Source organism: Bidens hawaiensis, unplaced genomic scaffold (assembly GCF_021521415.1).
Source record: "Bidens hawaiensis isolate Kalapana, Puna unplaced genomic scaffold, B.hawaiensis_p1.1 tig00003430_1, whole genome shotgun sequence".
Taxonomy (NCBI): Eukaryota; Viridiplantae; Streptophyta; class Magnoliopsida; order Asterales; family Asteraceae; genus Bidens; species Bidens hawaiensis.
The window spans coordinates 197,969-216,014 of record NW_027491191.1 but is presented as its reverse complement, the minus strand read 5'-3'; the positions used below and the strand labels follow the sequence as shown (position 1 = coordinate 216,014).

Here is an 18,046-nt window from a genome sequence, read left to right as displayed (position 1 = left end):
AAATTTATGGGTTGGACAAACTTGACTAGTTTGGGTTGGGATTATACATGTATTTTGCAAGAAGTGTTTGGGTTACTATTTTGATATTAAACCCTATGGTTGGATGGGAACGGTGTGACAACATGGTTGGTGATTTGACATATCATGGGTCGAATGATTGAGTCATAGTTGGGTAAACTTTGGTTTGTATATGTCCAAGGCATTTGTGGGTGTGTTTGTCGGTGTCTTTGAAATGTTGGGATGGTGATTTTGATAGGTTTTCATGGCGTAGAAGTGTCGGTATTTAGGGCTTTTTGTTGGGTTGATTTTATATATCTTGGATTTGCATGGGGTTTGAGTAGGTGAGGATATACTTTTGGATGATGTGTAAGGATAGTTGGTTTAAGGTGGTAGGTTGAGTTGGAATACGAGTGATTAGAAACTTAGGGTTGTGCTTAGGGGAGTTTTGGACTAATAATAAGTTTTAAGTTGAAAATTCATAAACTATATGTAATGTTTGAAACATTCAAGAAACTTTTGATGATAAAATTACAAATTAATATTTTGGCACGAAACGGAACTTTCGCGAACCATCATGGATTGTTCGCGTTTAGCAAACTCATGTTTGTGAAAAGGTTGTTATAATAGTTAGAGAAAATTATTTAGGAGATTCCCACAATTGTTTGGAACGTAAAGTTTTATAAAAATGTTAAGATTCAAGTTTATATAAGAGAAAAAAATATTGAAAAATTACTTAAATTTTCTTACACTTAAACTAGAGTTGTTACGATAAGTCGGATCGTCTTAAGTTGTAAGATATTTTTTTTTGGAGAAAATTTGAGATAAACCAATTCGCGTAACGTAAATCGTTTTTGAAATGCTTGAAATTAAGTAGTTGGAAATATCATGAGAAACTATAAGAATAAGGTTTGCTAAATTTGAAGTTTATCGTAAAAATAAAAACAAATTGTCATGAGGAAGCAAAATAAATTTTTTATAAAATTAACATAAAATTTTTCTTACGAGGAATTTAAAATAAGTGAATTGAATGTTAAAATTTGTTATAAGGTATCATTATGTATGCTAAATGTCGTTTTGAGAATACAAATTTGCTTAATGAAAATTTTTACCAAATTCGTTATTTAATATCGTATAACGAAAATATTATGGTAAGTTAATATGATCGTCATTGTGAATTGAGAAATTGAAAGTAAACGATTTTTTTTGTCTTTAAAATAAAATTTCTATGAAGTTTTGCATGAGAATTTCAAGAAAGTTACAAAATATAAGTTTGTAAATTTCTTGAAAAATCAAGGCGAAACCTACCATAAGAAATTTAAAACTAGGAAGATCGTATGATGCAAAATTTTTTATATGTGAAAATTTATAATGAATCAAGGATTGCGTAATGAAAGTTGTTATAAGAATGGATTTGGGTAATGAAAATTCTACCATGTGAAATTAAACCTTGTGAGAATTTTAATAATCGATATTGTGAAATGATAGTTTAAAATAAACGGAATCTTTATAAAAATAGAATTTTTTTTATGAAATCTTGTACGAGAACTTTAAAGACAATTTAAAATCTATACAATAAGGATTTTCTTGAAACTTCAAGGTAAAACATATCATAAAACCTTATAAAAATGAAATTCATATGATAAAATTTTTTGTTTATAAATAGTCTAAATGAAAATAGATGGCATATTACAAATCATTATGAATAGTTCAAATTATACATATATATATAAATATATATATTTTTTAGCTTGTATTGAAGAGATGATAATAAACGAGATTTAGTAATGAAATCGTGGTATGAAATATAGACTCGAAAAAACAAAACAAAAAAATAAAAATAAAAACTAATTAGACTCCTATGACTCAAAACAAAACAAAAACAAATCAAATAGCACGTATGTATCAAGCAAGTCTAATCAAAGCTAATGAACGCAATCGCCAACAGTTCCCGGCAACGGCGTCAAAAACTTGATTTGCTAAAAGTAGTTATAATATTACTAATTTAAATTATGCTAGTCTAGACACTAAGTAATAATTCTAGACTCTGAACTAAAACTACTAACCGGAAAGTGAACCGGTCGACTCTAGTACAGCTAAGTAAGTTCGGATATCGAACCCACGAGACTCTTTAAATTATGTAAATTAACTAGACTAGACTCAACTACAGAAACGACTATTTATTTATTATTATTGGGTGGGGGTGGGGGTGGGGGGGGGGGGGTTACTAAGAACTAATATTAGAACTAATTAATAAAACTTACGACGACTTAAATATTACACTATATATATGATCAGCCCGCGATGATAACCGGACATCATCAGCCACATTTTTAATCATGCTTTGCTGTTCAAAAGGGGGTTGCGGCGCAGCTTGTTGCCCGTTTGCCTGCCACTTTATTGTAATCGTTTTATAGTAAATTATATAAAACTTCGATAATCAAGATTCAAAAAAAAAAATTATCATTCAATACCATTGATCTTAGTTTTAATTCCCTCCAAAAGCATGGGCGCTTTCCGGTTGCAAACATTAGTTGCTAATGCGAAACAACTAATCAAACAAAACAACAAACACTAGCGAGATGTCCCCAAGGGATATCTGACGGTGTATGTAGGAGAAATACAAAGGAAGCGGTTTGTGGTTCCTTTGTCTTACTTGGACCAACCGGTGTTCCAAGATTTGTTGCGTCGGTTAGAGGAGGAATACGGGTTCAACCATCCAATGGGAGGACTTACTATTCCTTGTTGTGAAGAAGCATTCGTCCGTCTCACCACGCAATTACACGAGTCGTAGTTTGAGAACAAAGAAATAATGGTCGCGCTAGCTAGGCTTATTTTGTCTTTAGATCATAGACATGTGAATTTGTAAAAGGGGTGACTCCCAATTTTTTGTACTACTAAACAAATGAGTATCAATACAATACTCCTTTGTTTAATTTGTGGTGTTATAGTTGGAAATATATCAGTGTTTTTCTTATGTATATATGTTATGTTTGCAATATATACTCCATTTCTTACTGGAAAGTTGAATGATAAAAAACGCATTAGTATGGTTCAAGTAAATACTGGGATCACTAACTAATGTTTCTTTCGTAAACAGACGGCGCTACATGTGCATCAAGAGATGTTGGGGAAATTGTACAGAAAATGGGTATCCTTGGAAAATCTATTTATGGTTCACAAATGAATTGATCCGATAAAACTTAGAATTTAGAGCAAGAATCAAGTATAGATTTTGTGAGAGATTTTTATAAACTAGAGAATCAATCGTATGATTATTATTAGTGTTAGTCAGTGATAATTACTATCACAACAGTTATTATGTTTTGAAATTCAAAACAAAATAAAAGACGGTGGCGTTGGTTTTCATTAAAACTTGATAACAAAATTTAATTAAATCAGCCCGACCCCAGCTGGGGGCTCTGCCTCTTGGCCGCTGCTACCAGGGGCGCTACCCCCCCCCCCCCCCCCGGACCCCCACTAAGGGGGGTGTTGCCCCCTGGAACCCCATTGCTTAGGGGCTTTGCCCCTAAGTATCAATAGTAAGATAAAATAAGTGTGCACACCGCACCCGACTTATTTAGATTCATATTACAATTAACTTGATCAACAAATTAATCTCCAATTACACTAAATCACTAACAAGAAACCAGTTGGCGATGGTTTGATTTGTTGTTACAAGTTTCTTTAATCAGTTTACGAACTGTCTGTTTGTTGCAAAGGTTTCTTTTAAGAGTTGTGACATATTTTCTGTCATGTAGGGTTTTTGTTTTTTTTGGTATGTAAAAATAGGATGGTAGTTAATAGTTGTAGAGAAATTGTGACCCTGTATCCACTCATGAAATTGTGCTACTGCTAGAAACTCAAGAGAGCAATATATAGTCGCAATGGTTCGAGTCAGTATCCCTATAAATCCAATTGTTTGAACTGAACAAGGGTAGGACCAGAATGAACTATGGTGTTGGTTCAAGAAAAAGTTTAATAGACCAACATTGTGTTCTATTCTTGTTATTAGATTAGGGTGTTCTTGTGTCTTTAAATAGCCAAAATCAACCTTGTTCACTTTTACTTTTTCTTGTCTTTCAACAAATTTCAAACTGAATTAAAATCTTTAATACATACTAATAACTTTGAAACAAAAATTGGGTCGTCCAGTCAAACTAGCCAACCCACCGCCTTTGGTGTGCCATTAGAAATCGTAGTTAGCGGTTCAATAAAAATAAATTACCAAAACCGATTCATGAACTAGACCATAAGCATCCTTGGCTTAGAACAAAAGTTGATAGCTTTGGGAAACATGTCTTTAAACGAGTCCCCCCCCTAGAAAATGACACACGTAACTTCCTTGTTCATATGGAACAATATCTAGTTTCGCCCCAACTGTTTTCCTTAAACCAGCTACCTCACACGCCTTCTAAATCTGAATCGTTATCCACCTGGGAGAAACACTTTTCTTTTCACACACCTTGATATCACTAGCCTACAAGCCATTTGGACCTATCATTAACAATTATTTTTGGCTGTTCTTTTGGGTCGTTAAGAGTTGTCTCGCAGTTTCTTGACATGATCAGTTGTCACGGTATTATTAACAATTTAAAAAGTACCAAATAACTCTAATATGCCACAAAATGAGCAAACAAATATGTTATACGACACTAATAACCACCATAGAAAACGAAGACAAGTAAACAAGCCAACCTAACCACCTAAGCAATGAGTCCGTATAATCACAACGCAATATGGTACAACTCACGAGACTCATATCAAGTATATATGATCTTAGGTTCCTAGTTAATGTTACAATGTTTCATTAACTCAAAACTTAGAAACATATTATGCAGTTAACGTACACAAAACAACAATGCTATAGACCATATCGTAAACAAAATGAGAAAAAAAAAATAGGTGTAAAACTAAACTCGTATAACTCCCTGTTTCTTACCGTTCTCCTTTTACCTGTATCACTCTGAACTGATATTATGAATACGAGAAAATAATCAATAAAAGAATCTGGATGACATGCCAACTAACGCATATAAAACAGCTAATCATCAGGATCCATTTCAACATCTTCTTCCAAAGAAGGTGAATCCTTTGCCTTGTTTTCGTCTCAGAATCTATTAGCTCATCTGTTTCATCATTATCATCCGTTTGCTCGTTTTCATTAACAGTAGTGCTCTCTTGCAGTTTTGCCAGGCTGGCTTCAATCCATTTGGGGCACGCGTTCTGGCCACCTGTTTTGGAAATAGTACAAGAACATTCCGGAATTGGGTGGGAGAGAAACGACAATGGTTTCGATTGAGTTAATTGTCTCTTGAGCCCTTCCTCCCGCAAACTATCGTTTAGATGTTTACGTGCTGCTAAAATCCAGCTTCGTTTTGGATAATAGAGATGATCTTGTGTACTGTTGAACAGATTAGCAAGAAATTTCCTGTTTAAAAAACAAGAGCATATTGTTATTAAAAACAACAGTAGAAAAAATAAACTATGCAATATGCATATCCACCTGTCAGGTCGATAAGTTCTGGCCGATGCCAGCTCATAGAGCCGATGACCCATAACCAAGCTTGAAAAATCAGGTAAACCACTACCATCATTATTAAACCCGGGAAAAAAAGCATCTGCTTCAATTGATACAACATAGTCAAGTGCGTCCCACAACAGCCTATGGGCTTTGTCCCTTAAATCAATTGGTGACGGGTCGGGCTCGTAGTCTTTTTCTGCAATCCAACCATACCAACCTTCTTTTTCATGTTGATAAATGGGTTGGTCTGGAGGTGGTGGAAGAGGTCGGGGACGTGGGCCCGCCTGATCCCATTCTTTCCTCAACTCTTTGGGTGTTTTAGTAGGAGTTGGGTTGAAGGAGTTTGATGGAAGTGGGCCTTCATTGCCAAACAACTTAATTAATTCGTGTTTAGGGTATAAATTAGAACGATCCACTAAATTTGTGTACATGGCACGTAGCGGGATCATGACACGTTGACCACCAAATGTTTCTGAACCTGCCAAATATATCCTCGTTGGTGGATAACCCATGGCTCGAAAGAGGAGTCCCACCTGCAAACTAATGTTAAATATATATATTACACTTGTATAAATATATAATTGTGAAGAATACCTCTTCAGGCATCAGTGGACATGAACCGTTGACTTTCCGAACATACGAGTCAACACTTAGTTCATCACGAATGATTTTCTGCTTGATCATTTTTGCACGTCGGTACTGTATAAGTTCAGTATGGACATCCTATGGCAAAACAAGGAACATATTCATCATCTAGAACCTTCTAGAAGCACTATAATTGCAAATTGATAGGTAAAAGAAATTCTAACCTGGAAAAGCTCAGCACAACCCTTGCGAGCCAAGCTATCTCTTACTAGACCAGGATGATATGCAAGATAAGGTTGCCCCAATGCTCTTAACCTAAATAGATATTTAGATCAAATAATGGTTTGAATATTATTGACGTGTATTTAGATAATTTTTCTTAAAAAAACAATGGTTATACTATGCTGCAGTTAGGGGGTGTTTGTGATTCCTTATGAAAACTCCTTATAACTTTTCAATAAGTTAATTAAGTTGATAAGTTACAAAAGTGTAACTTATTAACTTTTCCCTCCCATATTGAAACCAATCCCAAACACCTTATTACTTTTCAAAAAGTTAATAGGTTATAAGTTGGTGAAAATAGGCAATACCAAACACCCCCTTAGCAATGCATCTCTCTTTATAACTGAACAAAGTTGAAAAAAAATAAGATGACTTAAACCTTTTCACCATTAGATGTGCAAGTTCTAGAATGTCTGGACGAAAATGAAGTGCGTGAAATGCTACACGACATCTGAGCCTTTGATATTCAACAAACTTAGAAGAGAGAATAGGCTGATAAGAAAATAGAAAGAGAATATATTTCAGATTCAGCAAAATATGCACCATGTGACAAGAAGATCTAGCTTCCAGTGGTCACTCGTAAAATATCCTTGAAGCAATCATTTGAGTTAATACCGTCATACATATTCTTTCTTCAATTTCTAACACAAAATTTCAGTATTTAATCACAATGTACATTTTGTAAATAAAAACTAAAAAATAAGGAAACAGAAAGGACATGTATACAATTGTGCCAAGTAAGCAGCGTGTGCGCTCATTTACTGGCAGATGCAAGGCATAAACTTAAGTTTTGGGTCAGTAAATATCATGGATCACTGAATCCATTTTGGTAACTAAAGCATAAATGGTGGAGCTTAACTATGCAAATAATGCAAAAACCAAAAGAGAAATCTGCATTTTGTCTCCTTGGTTTATATCGTCGTGCGATGGGTTTACCCGACTCCCTGTGTTACTCCGGCGGGTTCTTCTGACTCCTTCCGTCAGTTGACCCGTCGTTGACTTACCAAAAAAGGTTGAAATGACTATTTTACCCCTGAGCCTTTAATTAATTCTAAAACTAATAATCCAAATCGTGTAGAGGGTGGGGTTCGAACCGGAGACGTCTAGGTTAACAACAAACAAAACAAACCATTTGAACTAAACTAATGTTTGTTATAACTATGTAATATAAATATATATTACCACTTTATAACTTCATCAAAGGTTTATCATCATCCTCATCATCTCCAGATTTTATTAATCCAAAAATCCAAGTTCATCATCATCATCATCTCCAGATTTTATCATCATCTTCATCATCATCATCATCATCATCATCACCATATCTTCAACATCTCAAGTACATTATCATCTCTATTTTTACAAAACAATTAAGATCTAAATATCAATATTCATCCAAAAATCCAATAACAACAAATATGACACAAGAATTAATAATTATTAATAAATTTTTTGAAATAGAAAAACAAGATGGCCGGAATGTGGGGCCGTGACCGGAAAAACGATATGGCCGGAATCCATGGCGACGATGGCTGCCGTGGCGGTGGCATGGTGCTGGAGGTTAGGGGTTTTGATTGGAATGATTTATGGGCGCGGTGGTTGAATTATTGAAGCGATTGGTGGTGGGATTTGAGAGATTTGAGGGTTTGAGTGATGAAATCTAGGGTTTGAGGATTTGAGAGATTTGATTACTTGTTATGAAATTGATGATGAAGATGATGATATTAGGAGGGATTACTTGGTGGTGGGTTTGAGGATTTGAGGTTGTTGATGATGAAGATGAAATGATGTTGATGAAATGATGATGATGAAGATAGCCTTCTGATGTTCTACGATTATTATTAGAGAATTATTATTATTTATTTATTTATTTATTATTATATTATTATTAATACTATTATTTTTATATTTATTATTTATTAGAAGAATAATACTAAAATACCCTTAATATGTTGGTATTATTACTAAAATACCTACGGTCAACTGACGGTAGGAGTCAAAAGAACCCATCGGAGTAACACAGGGAGTCAAAGTTCGCAAAATCTTTTTCAGGGGTAAACCCATCGCACGACGATATAAACCAGGGAGACAAAATGCAGATTTCTCAAAACAAAATAACCCTGATATAAGGCTTTGTGTAATGTTAATCATGATGTCTATGCAATTTACTCTAACCATGGCTTTTTGCAAAGGAACAATCAAATAAGTTGGCTGGCTTTGCTCATAGAATATACAAATATCACTGAGCATAGTCATGCATACAATATGTATGTGTTCATTACTTGGGATACATATGAGAGAGAGTGAAAAACAATTATTATGTTTGCAGTTCGATTCAAGCCAACAAATGTCGTCATCTTGTATTTTGGACCTTTTGGTTAACAAAAATTAACTATTTCTGACTTGAGAATAATTCCGAACTCGAACCAATTCAATAAAGAGAAACAACAGAAGTGTGACATGCAAGACATATCTTAACAAAAAAGAATGAATAAAAGATGATTAATACCTGTAAACAGCCTCCATCCATAATCACTAATCCAATAACCTTCGACTTCTTTAACTTTGGCAAAACTTCTTTAATATAATAATCAGGAGAAGCCGACTTCTTGGGCTTAAAAGTAAGAAACTCTTTGCGCCTCCTCGCCTCCTTCAAATTAGGAGGCAGACTTTTCACAATGATAATATCATTTTTAAGAGAGGTTATGAACTGTTCTTCGTTGTAGAGGTATGAAAAGCTTTTAAACTCAGAGCTGTATAGAATTTTAAAATATTTTAAATACAATAAAAAATTACAGTTTATTCTAATTGTTCCCATAGTTATCAAAGGCGTTAGGTGCACTCAAGGCGCATAGGCCTCGTCTGAGGCCTAGGCGCAAGGCGCAAAAAAAGGGAGGGACTGAGAAAAAAAAAGCGCACTTAATGAAAAATATACATACATACATATAGGGTAAGGATCCCAAGAGAACCCTTTGGAAATTGAGAACTTTGAGAACCATTTTGAACCACTAAAAAACCTTTAAAAAATATATTTAAAAAAATTATAAAACAAAAATTTTTAAAAAGTAAAAAAAAAAACCAAAATTCTTATATTTCATTCGGGTTTCATTAAAAAAAAAATTCATATTATACACATGTGTATAATTTCATTTAATCTCTAGTTACGTAATGTACACATATGTACATTATCATTTACCTTAAAAAAATTATAAAACAAAAATTTTTAAAAAGTAAAAAAAAAACCAAAATTCTTATATTTCATTCGGGTTTCATTAAAAAAAAATTCATATTATACACATGTGTATAATTTCATTTAATCTCTAGTTACGTAATGTACACATATGTACATTATCATTTACCTTAAATTGTACACATGTGTATAATAAAAAAACATGTATGTACATATCAATCAATCATACCCAGTAAAATCCCACCGACAGCAGAGCTATAGGTAGGGTCTGGGGAGGGTGGGATGTAGGCACACCGTACCTCTATCCAAAGGAATAAAGAGGTGGCTTCCAGAGAGACCCTCGGCTCTAAGAACATGTGTATGAAGCAAAATAAGGAAATCAAAGTTTAACAGTTATATAAAAAACTACTACTAATTATAATAATATTAATAATAAGGTCACAGTTTAACCGCAATATAAAAGCTAATAATAATAATAATAAAATATGTAAGGGAAATACCATTATGGTATGTCTATATATGTATAGACATATATAGACATATTATACATATATGTATAATTTAGCAAAAGCGATACACTTTTTTTTTTCATGAAACCGGGATCATAAATAAGAATTTTGGTTTTTTTACTCTTTTTTATTTTTGTGTTTTTTTTTGTTTTATGATTTTTTTTTATTTTTGGGTTTTTTGTGGTCCAAAATGGTTCTCAAAGTTCTCAATTTCAAAATAGTTCTCACATGATCCCAATCATATATATATATATATATATATATATATATATATATTATGCTTTTAAAAAACTATTAAATATATCTTGTAAGTATATAAAATTAATATTACTCTCTAAATATATTTATAAAACTAATATACAATCATCTTGACTAGTTTTAAAATAAAATTATACATTTTAAGATAATCTGTGTAAAAAGAAATCATAACATATATTATTGTGTGCTTGCCACAATAATTTAAAATATTTTGAAAGAAAAATTAATTTGGTTAACTATTAAAACGGTCCTTTAAGGATAAGCCTTTAAGCCAAAGTCTCGTCTTTTGTTTTCTCATCTTCTTCTTTCTCTCCTCTTCAGCTTCTGCTCTGCGGTGATGCAACCACAGATCTGTCCAAGACGAAATATGGCAATAATTTGCAGAAGTCCGCCGGAAAGTGGCAGAAAACTAGCCGGAAAAGTCACCGGAAAGTCATTTTTGGCCAGAAACTTACCAGAAAAACGCCTTTGACGGTGCAAGGCGGTATAGTTGCGCCTCGCCTAAAAATTGCGCCTAGGCGCACCAGGCGAGCGCTTTTGATAACTATGATTGTTCCCAAGACTGACAAACGTACCTAATGCCTTTAGAGCTTGTACTTTCTTGAATCTCTGGAATGACCAGAGTAGAATATGAAACTTTAAAATACAAGTTCTTTTACCTGTTTCCCCACGTATATTCAAATCCTCAATAAAGTGTGTCATAACACTGTATTGTACCAGGTCAACACTTGTATTTGCAAGAAACATGTGCACCAGCAAAGACAAGAAAGACAAAACCAGGCCTCCAAGTAATAACCATTTGAACTTGGATATCATTATCACACACTTTGAGCAACGCTTAGATTAAATCCAGTTACAGCTGCAATATCAAATGATGGCACTGTTGCCAAATCATGACTGCAAATGCAAAAGGAAGCATAAGATAAAAACATGAGCAACAACACACACACAGAGAGATTTAATTACCAGATTTTGTATCTGCAGAAACAACGTATCTGTACTTTTAAGTTCAAATATCCAAATAAATAACAAAATGAATCAAGAAACGTAATATACGAAACGGTTGGTTGGACGGAATTGATGACTCGTAGAGAGGTTTGGTTTGGTTTGGTTTGGTAAGGTAAAACGGAAGGAGTAAAGTGTAAACTGATGCTGCGTGTTATTCAATTTTGGATTTCGCTCAGCTTCAGACATAATTCTTATCGGTTAACATATATTATCGCTAAAATCGAAACCAAAACCCGAAAGAATGAAGGATACCCGAAAAAAATGAAGGAGACGACATGTACAGGAAGCCGTGAGCAGTGGCAGTGGCGCGGCGGTCGGAACGTGCGTGAGATTGACGGAGCAGTGGATTTGGTTTTGGTAATTGGTATTGTGTATTTGTGTGAAAGAGACAAGGTTAGAATTAGATCTAATTTATATGTTTTAATTTAATTTATTATTTTTAGAAATGCATGATGGGCTTTTGAATACAAATAGAATGGTATTAATAAAACTAATAATTATATAAATTTTCATGTATATATATATATATATATACTAAAATATTCGAGCCGAACCGAACCGAGCGGACCCTTGCTTATTGCTTGGCTCGTTTACAAACCGAACCGAGCAGAGAAGCTCGTTTACAATCGAGCGAGCAATTTTCGAGTGAGCGGCGAGCGAGTTCGAGCGGCGAGCAGTTTGGACGGCCCTAGGTGTTCTCCATTTATGTTTTATTTTATATATTATTTTTTTTACTATTCGTTTACCTTTTTTTATTTGCAGTGTTCAAATTTCAAAAAAACCCAAATATTAAAATTTCCGAGCATGTGGGGTTGGAGAAGAACATTATATAACTAGATCTATCTATCTATCTATAATATATATAAACGAAAACTCAAAAATCCTATGTGTCGCGATGTGGTCGTTCCCCCCCTTTTTAGGAGCCACCAGATTTGCTTGATTTTTAAATGGAAGCTTGTCATGCATTTGACCCAAATTCACGGGTATGGGTCTCATCAAACCCAGATATTTCTTAAATGGGTTATAACATCTCATTAAATTAAAAATAATCTCACCAAATATTTGATATAAAAATCCTATAAAGTAGGAATATACTGAAAATCAATATCTAATATATTTAAAAATAGATATATCTTATTTATAATTAGAAAACTAATATTATAGTAAAAAAAATAAACGGGTTTTGGGTCTTATCAAACTCATATAGCTTTTAAATCGGGTTATAACATCTCATTTATTTACGAAACAAATTATCATCAAATCATAAGTATATTATTAACTTTCATACAATAAAAAGGATAAAAATTCAAAAAAATAAATAAATATTATAAACAAATAATATAAAACAATAAAAACTAGTAATATATATAAACGAAAACCCAAAAATCCTAAGTGTCGCGATGTGGTCGCTCCCCTATTTTTTGGAGTCACCAGATTTGCTTGACTTTTAAATGGAGACTTCTCATGCATTTGACCCGAATTCGCGGGTATGTGTCTTACCAAACCCAAATATTCCTTAAACGGGTTATAACATCTCATTAAATTAAAAATTATTTTCACCAAATTATTGTTGTGAAAATCCTATAAAATAGGATATACTAAAAATTATCATATGTATCTTTTTAAAAAAAGATATTATTTATAATTAAGAAACAATTTTATTGTAAAAAAAATAAGCGGGTCTTGGGTCTCACCAAACCAAGATAACTTTTAAACCGGGTTATAACACATCTTAGTTATTTGTGAAACATTTTTATCATCAAACTCTAAGTATATTATAAATTTTTCATAAATAAAATTAAACTCCAAAATAGTATATAAATATTAAAAACGAATGATGTAAAACAGCCCCCATAATACGGGGGATAAAAACTAGTATCATAATAAAACAATATATTAATTTAAAAAACACATAATAAAACTACAAGGTCATTAAAATGATGGAAAACACAGAATTACAATCAATGAGCTGTGAACGGAATCGTATTGGATCTGTCGATGGATCGGATAGTTATGGATCTGTCGTCAAAATTTAACTTTCACGTTTATCGTCAAAATCTAATATTTATAAGATAAGATGGGTTATGGGTATGCATGGGTCGGTTTGGGGCGGTTTTTTGCTAAACCCATAACCGTAACCGATATAGCGGTTAATAGATAGCCATAACCATAACCGATCCATCATGGCGGCTGCGGTTAGTCGGTTTTAACGGTTATAGTGAGTCGGTTATGGGTCGGTTAACCATGAACAAAATAAACAATCCTTCCATATGATTGCGAACACTGAATAGTCGCTAACTATATTGTTCTTTTTTTTACTGCAATTTATGAAATATAGATATCTAATTTACATATTAAATATTTGAAATAACAATTTGGATGGAAATTCAAAATGACAATTATGAAACATTGGAATGAATATGGTAACCAATATAAACACTATATTAATTTAAAAAACACATAATAAAACTACAAGGTCATTAAAATGATGGGAAAAACATAATTACAATCACTGAGTTGTGAACGGAACCGTATTGGATCTATCGATGGATCGGATAGTTATGGATCTGTCGTCAAAATTTAACTTTCACGTTTATCGTCAAACTCTAATGTTTATAAGATGGGATGGGGTAGGGGTGTGCATGGGTCGGTTTTTTGTCAAACCCATAACCGTAACCGATATAGCGGTTAATAGATAGCCATAACCATAGCCGATCCGTCATGGCGGCTGCGGCTAGTCAGTTTTAATGGTTATAGCGAGTCGGTTATGGGTCGGTTAACCATGAATAAATAAACAATCCTTCCATATGATTGCGAACACAGAATAATCGCTAACTATATTGTTCTTTTTTTTACTGCAATTTATGAAATATACATATCTAATTGACATATTAAATATTTGAAAAAACAATTTGGATGGAAATTCAAAATGACAATTATGAAACATTGGAATGAATATGGTAACCAATATCACCAATATTATTGGCCTAAATCCTAGTTGGTGTGGAGAACTTTTAATAAGTAACAACAATAAGTGTAAAAATATCCTATTCATGCACTAATTCTAATTTCCAAACCCTTATTTCTCGATTACTAGTTACGTAAATGGGGTGGTTCAGTTATGGCGGGCTTGGAACTTACATTAACCAAAATCGATCTACATTTGGCGGTTTTCAAAAATTCATTAAACCGACCCACTGGTTATATTGGTTATCGGTTAAAATCGGTTCGGTTATGTTGGTTATGGTTCGGTTTGCGGTTATGACGGTTAATATGCTCACCCCTAGGATGGGGTACCCATATAGGTAGGGTGTATGGTTTCCAAATCATATGGTAACATTGTCGTCACCCCATGTGGGTAGGGTGCATGACTTAATTCTGTGATAAATGTTTGCCACATAAAATTAATTATATGGCAAAGGTTGGAGAATTAAAATGAAATAATAATTAATTTATTACACGTATGTGTATATGTTGCCAGTGATTTTGAAGTTTATGAGTACTTAAGGGTAGAAATGAAGTGGCGGTGATTGGTCGGTATCGATGAGTACCCTGCTCCCTTTAAACTATATTTTCATTTAATTTCATTCACAACCCATTTAAGTCATAGTCATATTTGGAAATGATATACAACATAAATCAGGTGAGAATCATCTTTTTCCTTGATGATGAAAGTATACAACATTTGAGTATCATTTTTAAATTGTTGTTGTTGCTGCTGCTGCTGGCTGTGATGGTGGCGGTGTTGCTAATGATGTTGTCGTTGTTGATGCTGTCGCTGCCTCCTAAATCCTAATGAATCGTAGTTTGTTTTATCAAAGGTTAATTTTCTTTTATATATGAAATTAAAATTAGTAAATAGATGCTTACTAAAGAAACGCTTATTCATTGTTTTCTAAGCCTTGACATATCCAAGTCATGCTTTACTTAAGGTGTCGCTCGTAAGGGGTATTCGGGATTCATGCCACCAAAGATATAGCTTAAAACAATACTAGAAGTCAAGTCTTGTTAGCCACTTTGGAAACCACTATTATTGCGTATGAACACGAGTGTCGAGTGTCTTACAAGTTACAGCCTAGTAGGTGAAAAGTTCATCGAATATTGGGTAACTGAAAAACAAATTCGCTTTCAAGTTATATTTAAATTTAAGTGATCAATATTAGAAAAATAAAACATCGAGTTAAACAAATCATGTTTGTATTAACCTTTGAAATTAAAATCGACTTTGAACCTTGTACAAAATATTTTTCCGTACTAGCTTCTTATACCTATATATAGAGGTATGGTACCAAAAAGGCCCAAACACCCTCAAGGACCACCCGCGAGTGAAAGAGGACTCCATCAGAAGTCACCCAAGGAGCACGTTAATCACCCGCATAACTCAAACTAGAGGAAGAAGAACAACAAGCTCTAGAGACTATGTGCGGGAGGATCCAGACACCCTCAGAAGTCATCCGCAGGGTATTACTTCTACCAGCGAAGATGACCAGAAGGTGACGTCAGAGGAACAACTGTAATTAACCAACTTTTTTCTAGAAGATTTACCAAGATTCTTTCTTGGAAAGCACGAGAAATAACAGCTAATAGAAAGAGGACAGCTGGCCAAGTTGTTATAACCATGCGTATGACTATTTAGCTCGTCCCATCATATGCAGGCACGTGTCCATGTTGTTATAACCATATACACTGCCAAAGTGGCTCGTCCTATCAGGCGCGGACACGTGTCCAGGTCGTTACGAGAGCATATTCTAGAAAGAGACAGCTGGATCAATAATATTCTCAAAACCCTTTCGGCTATAAATACTCTCACCGTCTCCATGAGGTATCCATTCTCCTATCTATCTACTCTAAATACTCAAGTACTTTTTTTTCATCGGAAATTGTACTTATTCTCACGCCGGAGGGTGGTTACGGGAAGACCCCCTCTTATCCTTCCCATAATGAGCTCACGGTGGTTGTTTTGCAGGTTTTCGTCATCGGACTTGGGAGATCGAGCTTATATCGTTAGTTTGGTAATTATTTGACCCATACCCTGTGGACTTATTGATCCGATCCCGTTAGGGATAAGATCCGTGTTTCTTCATTGGCGCCATCCGTGTTTGTGCCAGAATCGTAATAGTTTTTGTTGTTCCGAACGATATGAGTCAGTTTCTCCAAGGCCGACGGAAACTCTGGCAACAGTCAGGCGCTCCACCCCTCTCGGGGCACCTGGAGGTCCTACTTCGGGTGACTTGAGACATGTGATGACGGAAACTCGTCGAATCTATACGGAACCAGATATGGAAGACAAATATGGTAATTCCGCTCCGGTGAGGTTTCTCCGTCAAAATCTCAGATCTGAAGGAATCCAGTCTCCTGAGGAATGGTTGCGTCTACAATAAGAGAATGCCCTGGCTGAATATGAGCGCATGATTCGTGAAGAGCGAATTCGTGCTCGAACTTTGGTTTATGATGACGTCTCCCCGAGATCTCTAGCTCCACCCACAACGGTGCGAATGAGCCAGATGCGTGATAGTCTTCAAACAGAGAGGTTCTCTGAGGAAGATTTTGAAAGAAGGAAGTGGGAATGACCTCACACAGTCATGTGAGAGCCTTCTTGCAGAATTGAATACGAAAGCTATGATCCGACGTATCGCCGTGATGAGGTGAGTTACTGTAGTGGTGATAGCAGAATCCATGGAAGAGAAGGAACTAGTCGCCCGCGTGCGGTAGTTCGTCACACAGAGTATCACAGTGATGCGGAAAAAGATTTCACGAAACCATATCGTCCCGCAACATTTGCTGAGAAGTCCAAGTTCATTCCACGCATCTCTACTGTCCCGTTCCCAGTTAATGTGAAGATCCCTACTACAATGGGTAAATACAACGGGATATCAGATCCAAGTGACCACTTGTTGAACTTTGTGGCAGTAGGAGGAGTCTGTGGTTGGACCCTCATATGCTGGTGTCATATGCTCGCGTTAACATTGACTGGGGCGGCGCGGGAATGGTTTGAGAAATTTCTGGATGGATAGATCAAGAGTTGGGACGATTTGGTGGCTAAATTCTCTCAACACTTCAGTGAACAGAAGAAGCACACTCGTGACCCTTCCCAGATTCTAGATGTCGTTAGGCGGGACAATGAGTCTCTTGAGGACTTCATTTCCCGGTTCAATGACGACAGTCTGAATATCGGAGGGATTAGCGAAGACATGTTGAGAGGAGCCTTCCGCAAAAAACGTGCGGAGCAATGCTTTGATACGCACCTTGACCAGCAAAGATGGAATGCCCAAAGCTTGGGATGATACAATGTCTGCCGCAAAACTTTTTGTGAGAACCGAGAAGACCTTGGGATCCGATAGCCCCAAGAGGACACCAAAGGTGGAATTTCAAATCAGCAGGCAAACAGGCAAGCCAAAGGATTGATCTGGTCAAGACTTCAGCCTTCCAAGGAGACATCGAAACAATTCGATGCAAGATCACTGATTGGTAACAAGAACAAAGCAAGTGCCTCCACGCAGAACACCAATAGCCACTGATGAAAACTCCCTCATAAAATTTAACCACAGAGAACGTGCATTTCAAAAAACCTCATCCGATACTACAGAGAGCATTCCTTAACCCCAAGAAACACTGCACGTATCATGACGACATTGATCATAACACAGATGACTGTATTACGCTGAAAAATGTAATCGAGGAAGCTGTTAAGTC

The 18,046-nt window shown here is 35.0% G+C and overlaps 1 pseudogene across 1 annotated transcript; it reads right to left on the bottom strand.

Moving 5' to 3' along the window:
• Positions 1–4,458: 4,458 nt before the first annotated feature.
• On the bottom strand, positions 4,459–17,791 carry LOC143623389 (protein EMBRYO SAC DEVELOPMENT ARREST 30-like; annotated as a pseudogene). Its single transcript, XR_013151884.1, has 9 exons — positions 17,599–17,791; positions 11,312–11,340; positions 10,921–11,182; positions 8,898–9,141; positions 6,768–6,880; positions 6,331–6,421; positions 6,116–6,244; positions 5,504–6,054; positions 4,459–5,428 (listed from the first exon to the last, which is right to left on the bottom strand). The product of XR_013151884.1 is annotated as a protein EMBRYO SAC DEVELOPMENT ARREST 30-like (transcript).
• Between the last annotated feature and the right edge of the window lie 255 nt (positions 17,792–18,046).